Raw genomic sequence first — 19,948 nt, forward strand, 5'->3', positions numbered from 1 at the left:
AGAAATAATTTCTACTTCTAAAACTTTACTGAGTCAATCCCATTAACAGATACTGCCACTACTCCATACAGATATGTGTGAGCCCTTTTCATTCAGGTCCCATCTACAAACAGACACTGGTCAGTAACATTAGTGGGAGATTCACTGTCATGAATATCTATTCCATGATGTATTTTTATTTTCTTAATTTTCACTGATTCCTCCACTGCTTTCTTCATAGAAACTGTAGCAGTATCGCATACAGCATCAGACATTCCTATATTTGTTATTTCACACCTTGCACAAGGTGGAGGCAAGTTCAGGAAACCACACAATAATTTACCTGCTTCCATGCCCTGTCCAAGGCCATCTCACAGCATATGCTAACCTAAAATTGCTTTCATTCGTACCAGTGTCAGTGTTTTGAAGGAGGAAAATGAAAATTCATAGCCACACGAATTACAAATTAATTTAAAATCACAAGCCATTCCCACTCTGCTTTCTCCAACAAAAATCATGCATTCCATATTTTTACAGCAGATACATGAACATGAAACCTTTATAGCCTGGCAGAGAAGCTCTAAATCAATAAATCGGAATCCAGCGGAATCCATATCAACATCATTCACGCACCTGTACAGTTCTCCTGTTTTTTTTTTCTTTATTGTGATTTCATTCCCCTGCCCCATATGGGCAGGGGAGGGCTGTTAGCAGCACAATCCGACGCTCTTCAGCCGAGTGGCACGACAACTAAAAAAAGAATAAAATAATACATACACAAGGAGATAAAAAGGGGAACATAAAACAGAGTAAGGGGAGAAAATGGAGGTAAAAAGACATGGACATGTAGACATTCATGGGGGACAGTTAAAAAAGTCACCAGAAAGTTAAAAAACACAGTTGGCGATTCTTAAAACACAGAGAAGACACTGGATGCTCATGCACAGGTTAAAAGATGGCCACAGCATTAAAAACACTCCGAAACAACACACTTAAAACCCACTTGGATCACACACGACAAAGAATAAAAATACCAGGTGGGACCTGCCGAGGGAAAGGTCAGAGAGGATGGAAAAGGAGGGGAGAGCATGGGGCAGCTGGGGAAGCGGCGGGATGAAGAGAGGAGGGGCAACCGTGGGTTCAGGAAGAGGCAGGAGACACATGGGGCGGGAGAGGAAAAGGAAAGACAGGGCAGGAGGGAGCGCAGAGACACTGAAAGAAGGCACAAGAGATGGAGGGGGAGTAGGAGGGGAGATCCGCTCAGAAGGAGGGAGGGGGAGGAGATGGAGCCCGGAGGAGGAGGCAGGAAGAGGGGGTTAGAGTTGGTAGGAAGGGTAGATGTCAGGGCGAAGCTCATCATCCGGGAGGGGTAGACAGTGGAAGTTGTGTTGGGAAAGAAGATGGAGGGTGTGGAGATGGAGAGAGGGAGGGACACAACGGTAAAGGCGCGGCAACTGGTTGGGAGTGGAGAGGAAGGGAGACACCAGGGGGTGAGCGGGATCAAGGCGGCGGACAATATATAGTGTGCGGATGTGTTCAAGGAAAAGTGAAGGTGTGGGAAGGGGATGAGGTCATAGAGGATGCGCGTGGGGGACGGAAGGCGGATGCGGAAGGCGAGGCAGAGTGCATGGCGTTCAAGGATTTGAAGGGCTTTATAGAACCGGGGAGGGGCGGAAATCCAAGCGATGCTGGCATAACAATGGATGGGGCGGATCATGGATTTGTAGGTGTGAAGGGAGGCGGAGGCGGTTGTGAGCTTTTTGGATGGTAAGGAGATGGGGAGTCCAGGTGAGGTGGCGGTCGAGTGTGAGGTCAAGGTATTTGAGGGTAGGAGTGAGGTGGATAGGACGGCCATAAATGGTGTAGAAATCATGGAGGTGGAAGGAGCAGGTGGTGCGGCCTATGATGATTGCCTGGGTCTTGGAGGGATTAACACGGAGGAACCACTGATTGCACCAAGCGGTGAATTGGTCTAGGTGGGTTTGGAGGGTACATTGGGACCGTTGAAGGGTGGGATAAAGGGCTAGGAAGGCGGTGTCATCAGCGAACTGGAGAAGATGAACAGGAGGGGGAGGTTTGGGCATATCAGCAGTGTACAGGAGATAGAGGAGAGGGGAAAGGACAGAACCTTGGGGCACACCGGCAGAGGCGTAGAAAGTACCGGAGTTGGAATTGTGGATAGTCACACAGGAGGGACGATGGGAGAGGAAGGAAGCAACGAGACAGACGAAGTTGATGGGGAGAGCATAGGCCTTTAGTTTGAAAAGGAGCCCGGGATGCCAGAAACGGTCATAGGCGTTCTGGAGATCAAGGGAAACAAAGATAGCAGAGCGACGGGAGTTAAGTTGGAGGGAAAGGAGATTGGTAAGGTTAAGGAGCTGGTCGTTGGCAGAGAAGGAAGGCCGGAAGCCACATTGGGTAAGAGGAAGGAGGCAGTGCTGGTTAAGGTGGCGGTGAATACAGCGAGAGAGGATGGCCTCAAAGACCTTACTGAACACGGAGGTGAGGCAGATGGGACGATAGGAAGTGGTAGCAGAGGGGGGGTTTGTTAGGCTTAGGGAACAGCAGGACACGGGAAGTCTTCCACAGGTCAGGGTAAAATCCAGTGGAGAGGAGGACATTGTACAGGGTAGCAAGGACAGACAGGAAGGATGGAGGGGATTCCTTGAGGTGACGCTAGGTGATGCCATCATGACCAGGGGTGGTGTTGCATTTGGAGAGGTGGACGAGTGTGATGTCTTGCGTGGTGATGGGAGTGTTGATATCTGAGGGGGGTAGCCGATCCAAGTACTGGAAGCTAGGGGCGAGTGGGGGGACAGAGGTGTCAGTGTGGTCAAGGACGATGGGGAAGAGGGAGTAATCAAAATGGGGATCATCAGGAATGGAGAAGACCTCGAATAGGTGGGAAGTAAAATGGGTAGCCTTACTGAGGTTGTCAGGAAAGGGTCGATCGTCATGGAAGATGGGGTAATGCGGGGTGGGATGGCTACCAGTAAGGTGGTAGAAGGCTGACCAGTACTTGGAGGAGTTGACAGGGAGGGTGGAGTTGAGGCGTGTGCATGTCTGACGCCAGTCCCGGCGTTTCTTTGCTGTAAGGAGGTTCCGGATATGTTGCTGTAATTGCCAGTGGCGCGTGAGAGTATCCCGGTCACGAGTGTGGAGGAAGGAGCGGTAGAGCCTGTGGGATTCACGCAGAAGAAGGACGGCCTGTGGAGGAAGCGTAGGGCGGTGAGGGTGGATGAGTTTTGTGGGGACATGAGCCTTCACAGCGTCAGTGATGGTCTTCTGCAGGAAGGAAGAGGCTTGGGTGATGTCATCAGGGTTGTGGAAAGTGAGGGGGTGGCTTTCGACCTGTAAGGCAATGGATTCCCGGTAGGCATCCCAATTGGCACGGCGGTAGTCATGGACAGACTTTGGAGGGGCAGCTGGGCGGGTGGCTGCAGTGGCGGGACAGGTAGAGGAGATGGTGAGAAGGATCCCACTACCGACGGGATCGAGGACATCAATGGCAATGCGACCAAGGAGGTTGAGGGAAGCGAGGATAACATCGGGGTTGGAGTTACTTTCAGGACGGGTGTGCTATGGGAGAGGAACAAGGTCACCATGGAGGGTGGCAAGGAACTGATGCCACCGCCGAAGGGTGGCAGGGTCACGGCTGTGGATGTTGAGGTCAGCAGCGATCACATAGGAGGAGAAGGTATGGTCAACATGGGAAATAAAGTCAAAGGGGAGAGGAGCTGCGGGACGGATATAGATAGTGGCACAGGTGACGGTGAGGGAGGGAAAAAATAGGCTGAGGAGACGGTGTTCAGTAGGGTCATTGAGGAGGGGTTGTGGCCGGACAGGGAGATGCCGGAGGTGGCCTATAGCAACCCCGCCTCGAGCTAGGGGAAGGGGATTGTCAGTGCAGTGAAGGAGATAAGGGGAGATGTGGACTACATGGTGGGGTTGGAGGAAGGTTTCATTAAGGATGAAGGAGTCAACCTGGTGCTGGAAGAGGGTATGCATGAAGAGGTATTTGTTTGCAGGGAGGGAGCGAATGTTGAGGTAGAGGAGATGATACTGTTGACGTGCCATGAGGTTGGGGGTGGGAAGGGTTCGGGAAGGGGAGGGAGGGGCTTAAACGAGGGTGTCTAGGCGGGTGCAGGTAAAGTGGGCCTGGTTGTGGGAGTATGTGGCGTAGGTGTTTAAGTGAAAAACTGAGTGGGCGGCAAGGGAAATCTGCTGGAGTGTGTGGGGGCGCTGGAAGGGGTGGATGTTCTGCAGGACGACGGTGAGGAACCGGATGATGTCTTCTGCTGTAGGGGGAGGGCAGAGGGAATTGTTAGGGTGGATGGGTGGGTCAATGGGGCGAACGGGGACAGTGAGTTCAGGGTTGGTGGGAGGGGGCTTGGCTTTGCATTTGGAGGAATAGGTGGGGTGAGGTTCATTGCAGGTGTTGCAGGATGGGGGGGGGGAGGCGAGGTTGGGACACTGTTTGAGGAAGTGGGAGGCTTTACAATGGGGGCAGGTGGGTGGGTTCTTGCAGTTTTGGGTGAGGTGGTCATTGTACAGAAGACAACGCTGGCAGCAGTAGGATTGAGGAGGGGAACGGGACAGGTCAACAGGGTTGAAAATCAGGGCTTCCTGCGTGAGGAGGTGGTCAGTGGAGGAGGCAGACTATGTAAAGATATGCATGAGGAAAGTAGGGCCAGAGGAGTTGTAAATACGGCGGGCAGAGCAGACTTCCAGGGAGGGGTGGGCATTCAGTTCCGCCAACACCTCAGCCTCCGTGACCACAGGGCTGAGTTTTGTGATGACGGCAGTGAGGGTCGGCAGACGACGAGGCGGTTGGGGTTGACGAGGAGAGGAAGATGTAAGGAACGGGGTGAGGGATGCGTGGGGCCCAAAGGTGATGCAGGGAAGGCGCCAGAGGAGATCAGTATGGAAGGACGAAGAGGGAGACTTTATGAGAACAGAGTATCTGCGAGGGATAAGTTGGGTGATGGGTGCACTGTGGATGTACTTCCGTATTTCAAGGGTGAGGGTGCGGGCATCCAGGAATTTCGGATCAGGGTTGGCTAGGACAAAGGTATACAGGGAGGGGGCTGGAGAGGAGGGAGGTGGGGTGGTATCCATAGCGGGGTCGGTGGGAGGTGGGGCGGGCAGTGGCTTTTTGGATGAGGGAGTAGAGGAGAGGTCGCCACTGGGCCGTTTGGAAGATATTTTGGCGGGTGTTGCCTGGGAGGTGGGATGAGGGACTGGATGAATGGGGAGGTGGTGGTAGGCAGGGCCTTCCTGTGAGGCAGTAGCACCGGATGAGAGGGCAGGGCGCTCTGTGGCGGCGACTGTGGCGCGGCGGGCGGAGACTCTGGCAGGGGAAGCAGTGGTAGTCGCAGGAGGGAGAGGGTGAAAGTCGTCTCGGCGGGTGACAGGAGCGGGAGGGGGGTTGGGAGCAGGGACAGAGGCAGGAGCAGGAGCAGCAGCAGGGGCTGTAGCAGGGGTAGGAGCAGGAGTGACGTACAGGTGGGGATACAGCGATGGAGAGGAGACAGATGGGGAGGAGACTGTGAGTAGGGGAGGTGCAGGAGATGGGTGAATCCCAGAGGAAGCACTCCATGACGTTACAGTGGGGGCAGGTGAGGAGAGGTGTAGATGATGGTGGTAGTTGGGGCGTCCATGATTGCAGGCGGCAGCGAACACCGAGAGACGGCGACAGCGACGGCGGCGGCAGAAGAAGCGGCGAGCACTGAGACGGCGACCAGGCGGCGGTGGCGGCGGCGGCGGCGGCGGCAAGCACCGGGCGGCGGCGGCGGGCAGCAGGCAGCAGTGACGGCGTGCAGACGGGCAACAACGCGACAGGCACGGTTGGGGCTCTTCCACGTCGAAGATACACCCTGAGAGTAGCCCAGGCAGTGCGAGTCCTCGATGAGGAAGGGAGGGAATCCAACCCTCGAATCCAGTTCTCCTGTCTCAAGTTTCGATGATGAAGCTGAAAGCTTATGTTCTTCATTTCGAGCTCCTTCCTCTTTTTTGTTGGTTAACTGATTTCCATAAAACCTCCGTTTCCTAAACACAGTTTTTCTACTACCATTATGCGTAAATCTTGACTTCGTAAAGGTTTGCAAATTCAACCTTCCACCTACGAATATGTGTTAGTACTGTCAAAAGGTAAACAAACCAAATGCAAGAAAGTTTTCAGGCAAAGATGTAGTTCTCAGCCAGAGATATAGATGTCACCCAAAAATATCTAAAGAAAATAGCCTTCACACGGACATGAACACAGCTGAAGTAAGCAGTTTCGTAAATGTCAGAAAATGCGGGAGTGGCCGCCAGTGCAGAGGTAATCATTATAACAATTTTTAAAGCTGCTATTGTGATAAAATTCAGACACAACATAGATTAAAGAGAGTATATCAAGAAAATAATATTTTTGAAAAATCGATTTTTGGACCAAAATCCATTACATTTCCCCTCATGCGAGGAGTCCAGAGGCAGTCTCCAGCCACTACGCGTCGCTGCCGTAAGGAGGCTGCAGGCAGAGTCAGGCCGGCCACAGCACGGAGACGTCTCAGCACTCGCCCTTAACGCCCTCCGTTCGCGAACAGAACAGGAAACAACTTCAAACCTTGTTACCGTGCCAAGTACCCTCTGCAATGCACTACATAGTGGTTTGCAGTGTACGGATGGGGATGTAGATGTAGATGCGACGGTGGATTTGGAGCTTGTAAAGACGTTGTAAGTGGATGATTTAATGTCACAGTTGCGTACATTCGCGTGAGACATGCCATTAACGGAAATACAGGGCACTTTTCCAAAGTACACTTTTACGTCTCTGTATGCGTTTAACAATATGGTACGACTTTGAGGAGTTCTCGCCACCCTGTATGATTTAATCGCTTGACGTAATAACAATGGCATATGAGGAGGGCCCCCCATCTGGTAGACGGCTCGCCTGGTGCAATTCTTTCGATTGGACGCCACTTCGGCGACTTGCGCGTCGATGGGGATGAAATGATGATGATTAGGACAACACAACACCCACTCCCTGAGCGGAGAAAATCTCCGACCCATCCGGGAATCGAACCCGGGGAATTAGGATTGACAGTCTGTCGCGCTGACCACTCAGCTACCGGGAGTGGACGATTCATAGAGACAGATATGAATACACACCCTTAAAAAAAAGTTTTGCATCACCTAGGTTCCCAGAGCTTCTGAAGATAGACGTTGACTGTGGATATTGTATCATAGACACAGTCCCTTCGACTGTTGAGAAATGTCACTAAATCCGCCCAAAGATGTAAACAACCATGCATGAGCAGCTCCTATTAGGCGGAGGGGTTCGACAGCTGATCAGGTCCAGACATTCCACCTGGAAGGAGGTACATGCCTTATGGTGTGTGTAGTTGAATCATGCCTAGGCGGTCAGTGTTGCTCTTCGATCGTGTCCGCATTGTTACTTTGTGCCAGGAAGGGCTCTCAACAAGGGAAGTGTCCGGGAGTCTCAGTGAACCAAAGCGATGTTGTTCGGACATGGAGGAGATACAGAAAGACAGGAACTGTCGATGACATGCTTCGTTCAGGCCGACCAAGGGCTACTTCTGCAATGGATGGCCCAGAGGAACCCTGACAGCAACGCCACCATGTTGATTACTGCTTTTCGTGCAGCCACAGGACACCCTGTTACGACTCAAATTGTGAGCAATAGGCTGCCTCATGCGCAACTTCAGTCTCAACGTCCATTGTCGGGTCCATCTTTGCAACCACGACACCATACAGCGGGGTACAGATGGACCCAAAAACATGCCGAATGGACTGCTCAAGATTGGCACCACGTTCTCTTCACCGAAGAGTGTCGCATATGCCTGCATCCAGACAATCGTAGGAGACGTGTTTGGAGCTAAACCGGTCAGGCTGAACGGCTTAGACACACTGTCCAGCGAGTGCAGCAAGTTGGAGGTTCGCTGCTGTTTTGAGGACGGTATTATGTGGGGCTGCGTACGCCGCTGGTGGTCATGGAAGGCGTCGTAAGGGCTGTATGATACGTGAATGCCATCCTCCGACCGATAGTGTAACCATATCGGCGGCATATTGGCGAGGAATTCGTCTTCATGGACGACAATTCGCGGCCCCATCGTGCACATCTTGTGAATGAGGTCCTTCAGCACAAGGACAGGTCATTCCAGTTCCAAGGCGGGTCGCACGACAGGTGCACATAATTATAGACTTATATCGTTGATGTCAATTTGCTGAAAAATTGTGGGACATGTTGTGTGCTCACGTTCTTGGGTAACGAACATATCTTCTATAAAAGTGCTCACGGAATCGGCAAACAGGGACCTTGCTCTGTTCCCCCGCAAGACATCGGCGCTCAGGTTCATGCCATGTTTGTTGACTGCAGGTAGGCATTTGCCACCGTCCCGCACTGCCGCTTAGTGAAGAAAGGCGAATTTAGCGAGTATCGCCATAAATTTGCCACAGGCTGCATGACTTCCTTACACACAGAACTCTACACGCCGCTCTTAACAGAACACAATGGACAGATGTAGCGGTTGAAACTTCCTGGCAGATCAAAACTGTGTGCCGGACCGAGACTCGACCCCGGGACCTCTGCCTTTCGCGGGCAAGTGCTCTACCAACTGAGCTACCCAGGAACGACTCATGCCCCGTCCTCACAGTTTTAAATCCGCCACTACTTCGTCTCCTACCTTTCAAGCTTTACAGAAGCTCTCCTGCGAACCTTGCAGAACTAGCACTCCTGGGAGAAAGGATATTGCGGAGACATGGCTTAGCCACAGCCTGGGGGTTGTTTCTAGAATGAAATTTTCACTCTACAGCGGAGTGTGAGCTGATATGACAATTCCTGGCTTATCTAAACTGTGTGCCGCTGTAGAGTGGAAATTTCATTCTGGATGTAACGGTTATTTATCCACTACCCCAAGCAAGTGTCATAGGCCCGCACGTGTATGAGCAGAACTGCTCGATACACTTTGAAACGAGACTCGTCCGCCAGACATCATGATTCCAGTCATCAGCAGTCCAGTTTCGGTGTTGAGAGCACAGGGTGATCCGTAAGGCTTTGTGTTTGCAGCCATCAAAGGTAGACGACTGGGCCTTCGGCTCCGAAAACCCATATCAATGATGTTTGGTTGAATGGTTCGCACTCTGACACGTTTATGTCGCAGCACTGTAATCTGCACTAATTTGCGGAAGGGTGCACTTCTGTCACGTTGAACGATTCTCTTCAGTCGACGTTGGTTCCGTTGTTGCAGGATCTTTTCCCGGCCGCAGCAGTGTCGGAGATTTGATGTTTTACCGGATTCCTGATATTCACGGTACACTCGTAAAATGGCCATACGGGAAAACCCCCACTGCATCGCTACCTCGGAGACGCTGTGTCGCATCGGTGGTGCGCCGACTATAACATCGTAACAATTGCGCCAGACTCTTGTTGTCTTATATAGGCGATGCCAGCCGCTGCGCCGTATTCTGCCTGTTTACGTATCTCTGTGTTTCAATACGCATGCCTACACCAGTTTCTTTGGAGCTTCAGTGTATTCGCAATACGCTACACCTGTTTGTGCTGAGGCTCCTTTGCCGCTTCCTGCGTCGACCCAATGTAGGTCTCGCTGCCTTTCGCTACAGTCCTCTACCGTCGCGACTTCTCTGTATACAACGGCATTGCCTGCGAAAAGCCTCAAGGAACGTCTGACGTTATCTACTAGGTCCTTCATATATATTATGAAAAGTAACTGTCCTATGACACTCCCTTGGGGCACAGCTGAAGTTACACTTCCGTCTGACTGCAACACTGACTTCTGTTCGCTGAAATCTCTTCAACCCAGTCACACTGTTGGTATCATAACCCATACGCTCGTATTCCGTCGATTATCCGGCCGTGGGGAACTGTGTCGAAAACCGTAGAGAAGTGAAGCAACGTGGCGGCGCCTACCTGGGCGTCCGCGTCTGCTGCTCTCTGCGCCTCGTGGACGAACGGAGCGAGCTGGGCTCCACACGGCCGTCGTCTCCTGGGCCCACCTCGGTCGCAACACGGGAGACTTCCAGTCCCCAGAAATGAGACGTGTTCCAGATTTATACAAGAGACTCGCGTCAGATACGGGCCAATAGTTTTGTGCATCTTTTCGTCGACCCTTCTTGAAAATGATATGGCCAGTGCTTCTGTACAGTCATTGGGAACTCTCCACTCCTCGAGAGACCTATGGTGCACTGCTGCTATTATAGGGGCAGGTTCTTTCATGAATTCTGTTTAAACTCGAACTAGTGTCCCGTCACGTCCAGTGGCTCTATATAGGAGCGATTTTAGTTGCTTTCCTATTCCTCAGCCCCTTTTGAATTCTCCCTTAGAACAATAAGCAAATGGTGAGGAACTTACTATTTTCAGATTCATTGCCTATAGAAATAGATATGGGTAATCCTAAGTAGATGATTATATAACAGGTTATATAAAAGGAATAAGATAAAAAATGAATAACATTTGCTGGTTAAAACCAAGTTCATACCAATGACCTACCAAGGTAGTGTCTCAGACAAGATTGAAAGAAGTCTTCGGAAAACAAATATGAAAGTGGTCTTTGGTACTGCAAATAATTTACAGTTTAAACTACGCCATTACGCTGGATCACCCAGAGATGAATACAGCAAACCAGGTTTGTACAGATTACATTGTGGTGAGTCTGATGGTTTCTACGTAGAGGAGACCAGTACATCCTTTTTTGCGAGATTTTGGTTGCATACAAGTAATCATAATAAAACAACTATTTGTGAGCATTTATGGTTCTCCAATCATACAGCCCATGACATGGGGCACCGACTGAAAATACTGCATAAAGCACCCAAAGGTAAAAAGTTAATGTACAAATTTTGCAAATATAAAAATCCTAAGAACACCCTAAGCAATGCATTTTGAACGGAAGCAGGAGACCACTACTTCTATAATATTTTTGAAGGTGAATTGTGAAACTGAGTCCCCTTACTGCACCTCCATCTTTTCCTTCACAACCCCTATATCTAGTTCTCCATCAGACACTCCACCCTCCTCTTTTTCCCTTCCTGATCACCCCCTGTTTACTTCCCCAACTGCCATCCTTCACTGCCCCCACCCCTTTTTTTTCCATCCCCCCTAGATTTCAGACCACCTACCGCCTCGTGTGTCACAACCGTAAATGTATGGTGCACAACTATTTTTAAAATTCCGGTCATCCTTGTTTGCTTATTGATTTGTTCTTGATGAATACCATAGCCACCAACCCGCAAAAAGTTTTATATAATACTGGGGGCTTCTCTTTCAGTAAAAGTATTACAAATGATCACACCTGTCTTGTATTATACTGATAAACTTTGAAACAAAATATTTCTGCATGTTAATATCCACAAAATGTTTTTTCCATTTAAATTCTCGAATTACACATATCGGGTATGAAAATGGGCAGAAAATATAGGTCATGCACAGAAGGATTAAATGTCTTAATTGACATTATAGATAACCTGGAAAACTTCACCAGAAGGAACAACGATACTTCAGTAACAGACTAATTACGATACTTCAGTAACAGACTAATTAGTATTCATAACCATTTATTTGAAAAAACGGAATATTTTTTTCTCATAAAACCGAAAGTAAAAACATTAATTTCTTATAATGGCAAGTGAATTTAATGGGTGGCCAAAAGAAGCATTACAGATACTCGGCAGATTGTATTTTGTTTTGTAGCATTTTATCTTCAATATGACCACACACTTACTAGTTTATAATGAGCACAAATTGTCTTGCGCTATCCCTTCCTAATACACTGCATAAGATATGTCTGCATTTTCAAACACATTCAGTAGGTGAGCAGTTAGGGGCAATTACCTATTGTATACAAAACTGAGGTTTCAATATCTTTGTGAATCAGTTCATGTTGTTTCACTGAGTAGTCTGTGTTGTCAGTGACAAAAATTCAATTAACAGACGGGCCACGTCATTCTTTGCTTCCCCTTCTCAACTGTCAATTGCTTACAATCTCCCTTGTAATGACCGACATCCCCTTTATTAGTTTAACATTCCGTTCACATATTAAAATGCGTCACATACCATTGGATCAATAAAGAAGAACCAGATCAGACAATAAAGTACCCAGAGTTTGAAACTGTTTCAGAAAGTACGCAAACCCTTATGGCGAAAATCTCTGTAGTTAAAAAGCATATGACATGGAGTGTACAAAAATAAAAAATTTTGGCCAAAAAACTTAATTTAGAGACTCTTTATAAAAGCAATCTGGAGTGTCAAAATTCCAAACTTGTGTTTAATATTTTTAGTGAGAGGACTGTTCAAGGTTTGATAGCCTTGGGGGAACATCATCTTACTGAAAGTTCTAGAGCACTGCTAAATTCACCAGAAATAATTTGTGTGTAGTGGAACATTTTAAATATTAGCTGACATGGTAGAGATATCCGCTTCAAGGATGCACTGCAGAACTACTTTCCAGCACAATATCAGATAATCGAAAGATTTCTGTCGTTGCTTGACGTATGGAAACGTTGTCCTGATCACACACTTGGATTATCCAATGACACTCATTTGCACATCTCTCATAACAGTTATGCTCTTGTAGAAATGACCAAGTACTGCATTGAAGACTCGAATTTTAAGTAACATTTGCCAGGAATAGTTTAGAAGCATGCTGCAGAAAACATGATATGGAAAACACCGAACAATGGCAGTATTTTACTATTTGATATCTTTGAGACATCTATTTGAAATTCAGGCCCCACTACCCTTGAAAATTCCATTACGTGTTCTTGGAAAAGTTGGAACAGATTAGATTCTTTGGAAGCTGACTGTGCAGATGATGTCACCTTACCACCACCACGAGCTAATTTTGACAGTATAATGGATTTCAGTGACGGTCAGAGTCAGTCTGCCCAGGAATACTTGCCTTTTTTTTTTTTACACATACCTGTCAGAGTACTGCGCAAATGCTGTTCTTAAGAATCTAAGATGCGACACACGTAAAATGTATTTAGAGCGAGATAAAATATTATCAGCAATAGAAAACAATGAAGGATAATGAGGTTAATAATGTTGTTATATCTGCTTATTAGGTTGGCAAAAACTTGGTCTCCAGAGAACAGAAACACAGCTTCATTAGATGCGTTTCCCAGAGATATTTACTTTTTAATAATGGATGTTGCTGAAATTAAAAGACTTTTTCCTAAGTGAGTTTTCTTACAGTCAGGCAGATCACACAGATGACAGAATTCTTCAGTGCGTAGTAAAAGTACCATGTAATATTTTTCTCAATAATAATGTTCAAAACTTAACGATAGCCATAACGGTAATAACAGCAAAAGGAGAAAATCGACTACTGTAAAGTAGTTGGAAATAAATTTTGTGTCAGGTTAACAAACATTTACATTTGTCATTTTTCTCTCATTCCTGATTTTTCCTCATTTACCTTATCGATATGTGTAATTGCATTGTTAAGACATTAAAATTGTAATAATAAGCCTATATTTTATTTACAAATATTTCATTTCATTAACGGTAGAATTCTGGTACATATTTGACAGTTCTGGTGACACCAACAGAGGGAGGTGTCATATTATGAAATCTGCCTTTTGGCTTTGTTAGTTACAACTTTGCTACAAGAGGGTTTACTATTACACTATTCCCAGCGACAGTATTGATACAGTCTTCGGTGACTCATTTCTGTCTCAGTGAATTACATTTATGTGAAGTAACTGAACTTATTATCACCAGGATAATTACTTCATCCTGTCTGCTAACTTTTACTGAAACCATCTCTATCACAGTAACTCTAATAGTGTAATTTACAGACTGTGATGTATGTGGCTTTCACTCGCAACATTTTTCTTAACGAGAAGTAAAAAACACAACAGAAGGAAATCACAGAACACTGTAGCCACCATAACATGCATTTTGCACTACAGCATACCAGAATGGCATAGATTCTTTTTAAATGATAAAGGCGCCACAATTTCTTTGTAAATGCCACACATATTGATAGTCGAGAACAAAGTCTCGTGATTTTATTACACTTTCAGGAAAGAAGTGCAGGCTCTTGTGGGAACACAAATTTCAGGCGACGGCCTAGCGGCAGTGGCGTCACAGTTGGCCGTGAGGCCTGTGTATCAGAAGTTGTGGTTTCAACCACCACCTAGAGAGAAGGCTGCGGCGTGCTCTTGTGACGTCACACAAAGCGGGCCAGTGTTGGCTTGGCTCTGCCCTGAAAGTATCGAGATGCACCGCCTGCAATCTTTGTAAAACAGTTTTACAGAATCTGTTCCGTGAAAAATAAGTGATTTATGAAATACTTGTAACTTTATATGGCAGCTTCAGGCTGAAGTACCAATCATTTTGGCAATGGTCATAACCATTGTGGTATTTCACATATGAGTATCAAATTTGAGAACATTCCAATCAAAAATAGAGGTAGCTTTGTTTTTTTTTTGTTGTGCATATTATACATTCTATTGTTGAGTATGAAATACAGATGAGGTTTGAAATTTTCGTAAAACTTTGGATCAATGGCTGCCCCAATCTCGAAAAAATTGAGCATCTGCAGTAAGTTCACTTCCAATCGCCGGCGGGCGGCAATGAAATATTCATAACGCCTCTCATATCTCGTAAACCACTGGAGATATCGAAACGAGATTTTGGCAAATGATCCCACGCAAAGAGGAGAGTACTTTGCCGTATGGTTAAAATACGGAAGTTTATCCATCGCGATACAGCAGAAGCTTTAGTTTATAATTCTTTTTTTTATCGGTAACCTAATTGCTTAAGACTTATCAACAGACAATGGAAACGTACAAGTGCAGGATGTAAATAATATTGCGATATACATGATGAAACAGGGTACATTTGTGAAAAATACACTGTGATAAACTACAGTCTTTCTGGGGCAGACGACTATTATTTGCACTCACTTGAAAAATTCTGCACTAATACTGTGTATATATTAAATTCCTCGGCCTTCAGATACTAAATAAAATATTGTGTAGCTGTTTAAAGAGCTCACAAAGCAAAGCTGAGTACATTCTTACTACTTTTAACTCACCTGTTCTCAGAAAGCCGAAAAATCATGCTTTGTTATTGTAACGTAAATTTCCTTTCCTGTAAAAATGCGGCAGGTTTTGAGCATGTAATGAACCGAATGCAGTTTTTGACTTTCTCACAAGAGTTGCAAAGAACTTTAAAAGCCTGATGGACAATACCCTACAGATAAAAGAATTAACAACGTATGTTTAAGTGAACTTTCGTATGTCTCCCTGACCGTGATGGCCAACTGTTCAAAATGCATGCTGTAAGCCCTGCAAACAACAGTAGTTTCATCAAGAGGACGTATATATAAGTTAACAGTGAAAATCTACAAACCTTCAGCAGACATTTGCAGCAGTCGGAATGAGACAATGTATCAAGCTAAAAACGTCAGTAATATGGTAAACCTATTTCTAGGTTAATTTGTTCCATTGTTTGGGAGTTGTTTGTTGCATTGTTGAAGAGTGTTTCATTATGTGTGTACCTACGTGACGGCAGGAGACAGTGACTCATTAAGGAAATCAAGCTATCCTGTAAAACAAAGGTAATGCTGTATAGGATATGAAGAATTGTATTAAACTTCAGGACAAGGGACACTGCAATTCACATTTGCACTTTAGTTACTCCAGGGATGGATCAGAAATCACTGCTGGTGACTACAGCAAATTTAATTCTTTGTAATATGTAGACAAATTACTGTAACATGAAAATTGTAGTCCGCAGCATGCTCAAAATAATATGATTATTAATAGTTTAAGTTAATGTAAGATGTATAAAATACTAGAAGTAATGAACAATAATTTATTTAAGTCAGACATATGTACATGTTCTTCCTGAAAAAGCTGTTACAAAATCCAGTGCAGAACCTGGTTCCATTACAGAAAGACATCACAATTACCATCTTAAGAGGGAGCCAGCCTTTTCTACATTCACTGGAATTACACAGAATTATTGATTAGTTGTACACAATTGATATATTGTATTACATGAAAAATGATGCAGTTACAAAACATGTCATACACATACAACAGGTTACATTACCAGTCTTACTGTCTATAAAATTCAATAATTGTGACTAAATACGACTGATCTTGATGACAAATGTAGTAACTCCGACAGAGTAATAGAGCAACAAACGTTTGTTGGAATGTACCCACCATGATATAAATGCGTCACTGGGATGATGCACTACTGAAGGACATTCAACAAAGTGAAAATGTAGCTAGTCATTGGAAACTAGTAAGTAATGGCAGTACTGAGTACGACAACATATCAGTATGAGTATCATGAAAGTGTGTGGTGATTTGATACATTTAATTTGTCGAAATGTATCGCTGACTAAGGCAGATCTACTTACACGAACGACGTGAACCCTTCCTCTCACAAAGCACACTTGGCTAACTTCCGCATTCTGTCGCGCGCGCTATTCTCGGCTGCTGAACGATATACGGACCATTGTGTTGTGCCACGTAGCAAAATGGCTCTGAGCACTATGGAACTTAACTTCTCATGTCGTCAGTGTTCTGCCACGTAGCAGTTGTTTACCTTTCTCAGTAACTACTACTGTATTCGCGAATCACACATTGTCAGTTCGGCAGGGCATAGGTGAGTAAGCAGCATCTGGCATGTGCCTATCATTCCGCCTGAAGGATAAGTTCCTCATTATTTTAATACTGCTCAGATGAAAAAAGGAATAAAATCCTTTCGTAAGTTTCCATTCGGGGTTAAAAATACGATTGGTTCCGGGAATTCAACCAAAATTGCAGCCGAATAGGCAGTTTATTTTTGTGCCAATTATTAACGTTTTCTCATTCGAAGAAGCATCAGCATTTATGAGTAATGGTCACATTTCTCTTATTGTCATGTTTAACTGTACTCCCTTTGCCAAAACACAGCGTAATTTGCACAAACTCATCTCACAGCAGCTATTTCGACTGAATTCTGAAACAGAGTGACTCATTGAACAACTAATTAACAATCAGAGAGCTAAACAGCTTACGAAAAACTTCATAGCGTCAGTTTGCAGTAATATAAGAGATTTCATGTTTATTTTCATACAAGGAAACTCATGTTTCAGTAGCTCTCGATAACTCTTAAAGAATTTCACTGGAGTTAAAAAAATAAAAAAGGAAGTTTAATTACTGATATATCGCCACAGATAAGAAAGTTCCGTGTGTTTACTAATTGGCAAGATACACTCCTCTTCCTGTGCCATCATTCGCCAAACTCTCGTTTCGACGTCTCGAGCGTTTAGGAGATATCAGGGATGTTTCGAATATTTCATTCCAGCGAGCGTGAGTGCGCTACACAGCATCCATTTTCTCGAGATCGGAGGCAGATAGAGACCTCCTCCCAAGTCTAAAGAAAAATTCAGCATGTTAGCTAAATTTCATACGCAGCAACATATGGTGCAATGCGCACGGAACGCAAAATCATAGCGATCCCTAATTTTCATTGCAAAACGTTTCCAATTTTGCGTAGCCTCTTACTAAAATGTGTAAATCACAGGTATGAACGTTACCGTCGCAAGCAAACGTGATGCATAGTGAGAGCAGTTGAGATACCACAAACACGTCTCACAGAAATGAAAACAACAAATAAACGGCTGTGAACTATATTACAACAAGAGTATTCAAGAGTCAAAACTTCCAACATGAAACGCATTTTAAAAAAACCGTTAAAAACGTATGTTTTGACAGAGCACAGAGAAACTATGTGACAACTGTTGCGTTCATTTGTTGCAGCTTATGAGACAAATTAATATATTTTCAGCATTTCCTTGGAAGTGATCACATTCACACGGTAACGTATTCTTACCACATGACTCATAGACTATTCTATAACCAACGTATAGTATGACAACTGCTTAGCCAGCAGAAAGAGAAGAAACATTGACGGGACGGACAGTTCATAATGTTGTGAAAAACTGAAACAAAAGTAAATGGCACGAGAGAGTTTTGAACATGCCTCTTTTACTTGATAGTCCAACACCATGACCACTTAACCATGACACCGTGGCTATTCAGATCAATATTGCACTTGTCCGTTCACTGTTTGTATTTTTTTTTTTTTCACAGTTCAGAACACTTTCTTCCTGTTTCCATGCTTGATCTGTATTCATTTTTAGACGGGCTATCCACTGAGCCACCAAATCTGATGGGGCTGCCATTGGGAGTTTCTGAGGTAAGCACCCTCGGCGGTATGAAGCGATACATTACAGGGCAGTTTATTTACGATTCTCCTGTAACAAGAAAGTGCTAGTAAACTCCCGAAGACCTGACCTTCTGCAGAGATACGTCTTATATCTACACTAAAAGGCAGAGTTTTATTCGCGACGCTTCCAGCTATATTAGTAAATCTGGAAAGTAGGGGACCTACATGGAATGTAATTCCTACATTATTTAACGGAGCATACAAGGTCCCACAACTGTGGCTTAAGGGAAAACCACACAGACGTAATAGTAAATCGTCAAAAGTAACAAAACTCTTTCTCGACACGGAACAATTCATTTCAAGAATTATTTGCTAAACCTGGGCCACGAACGGCAAGAATCTTCAACACGTGAGCTTTTGAAGCAAAAGTAATTACATTTACAAAAGTACTTGTGGAATAGGAATGTCGAGTGAGGTGGTGGAAAGGGCGAATCACTAAATTCCATAAAATTTTAAGTGTCTTGGAAAGTACCTACATAATAACAACAGACACATATGCTACCCAGGCATGACGTTTGTGTTTACATTCTCTTTCTTTCAGCGGAGTACGCTGCAAATACACCTACTCGAAAGAATTTCTTAATAAATATGTTATAGTTTATATCATTGAATCAGTGTGGTTCGGCTGTTTCCACATGTATTTAATGATACTTCAGGTCTCTTGATATCTTCCTAATGCATGAAACTAAAAAATGTGACAACTGTTTCCTGAATTAAGTAGAAAATAAGTAAAAACAAACATTATCCTTAAGATGCTTGTGATTGCTTTCTCACCCCTCAGGGCGCTAGAATCGCTCTAGCTGCCAAACAGTAAGGGAGTGCGTCCATAAAATCTAGATCTGTTCCTAAAATATCGATATCTTTTCCAAAATATATCGAGTTTCAATGACTTGAAATTGAACGCCGATATATCGATATATTTATATCAAAACGGCAATATCGAGTGCAGATATTTTTATTTTATATTCTTTTTTCTACTATATTTCCATTATTTATTTTTATTGTTTTCTTTTTTATTTTATTTATTATTATTTGTAAGTCTATTATAATCTCTTTTCGTAATTTTCGTTAAATATTTTAAGCTGTTTTTTTTCAAATTATAGTAGAACATAATTTATCTTTCACTGTGTGAATGAGTAATTTATGTCCGAGTGAACCACATTTTTGTCGAAGTAATTAAACTTACGATCACCAGAATAATTACGACGTCTTATCTACTAGATTTTAGTGTAGATATCACGGTCACAGTAACTCTGTTAGTGTAATTTACATACTAAGGTGTCTGTTTCTGTCAAAACGCTTTTCTTAACAAGTAGTAAAAGTTTGCATACGACCTCCAGGAGAATAGAAGGAATTCACAGTGTACTGTAACTAGCTTAACATGCATTTTGCACCTTAGCATACGGCAACGGCACAGTTTCTTTTAAATGATAAAGAGCGGCACTATTTCTTCGTAAATGGCACTCCGGTTGATAGTCGAGAACAAAGTCGTTACACTTTCGGGAAAGAAGTAAACGCTCTTGCGCTGATGCTGGTTTGCAGCAGCGAGAGGGTGTGGGTTGAGCCCCCTGCTGTCTTCTGCAGGCCTGGCTGTCCAGAGTTAAAGGCGACGTCGGGTTGCCTGGTTGTGTAGTTCCAGCCTCGCCCTAAAACGAAAATTATGTTAATGGGCCGAAGTTCTCAATTCATCAAATTACGCTCCAAGTTCCGATA

This window comes from Schistocerca americana, chromosome 11 (assembly GCF_021461395.2).
Source record: "Schistocerca americana isolate TAMUIC-IGC-003095 chromosome 11, iqSchAmer2.1, whole genome shotgun sequence".
In the NCBI taxonomy this organism is placed as follows: domain Eukaryota; kingdom Metazoa; phylum Arthropoda; class Insecta; order Orthoptera; family Acrididae; genus Schistocerca; species Schistocerca americana.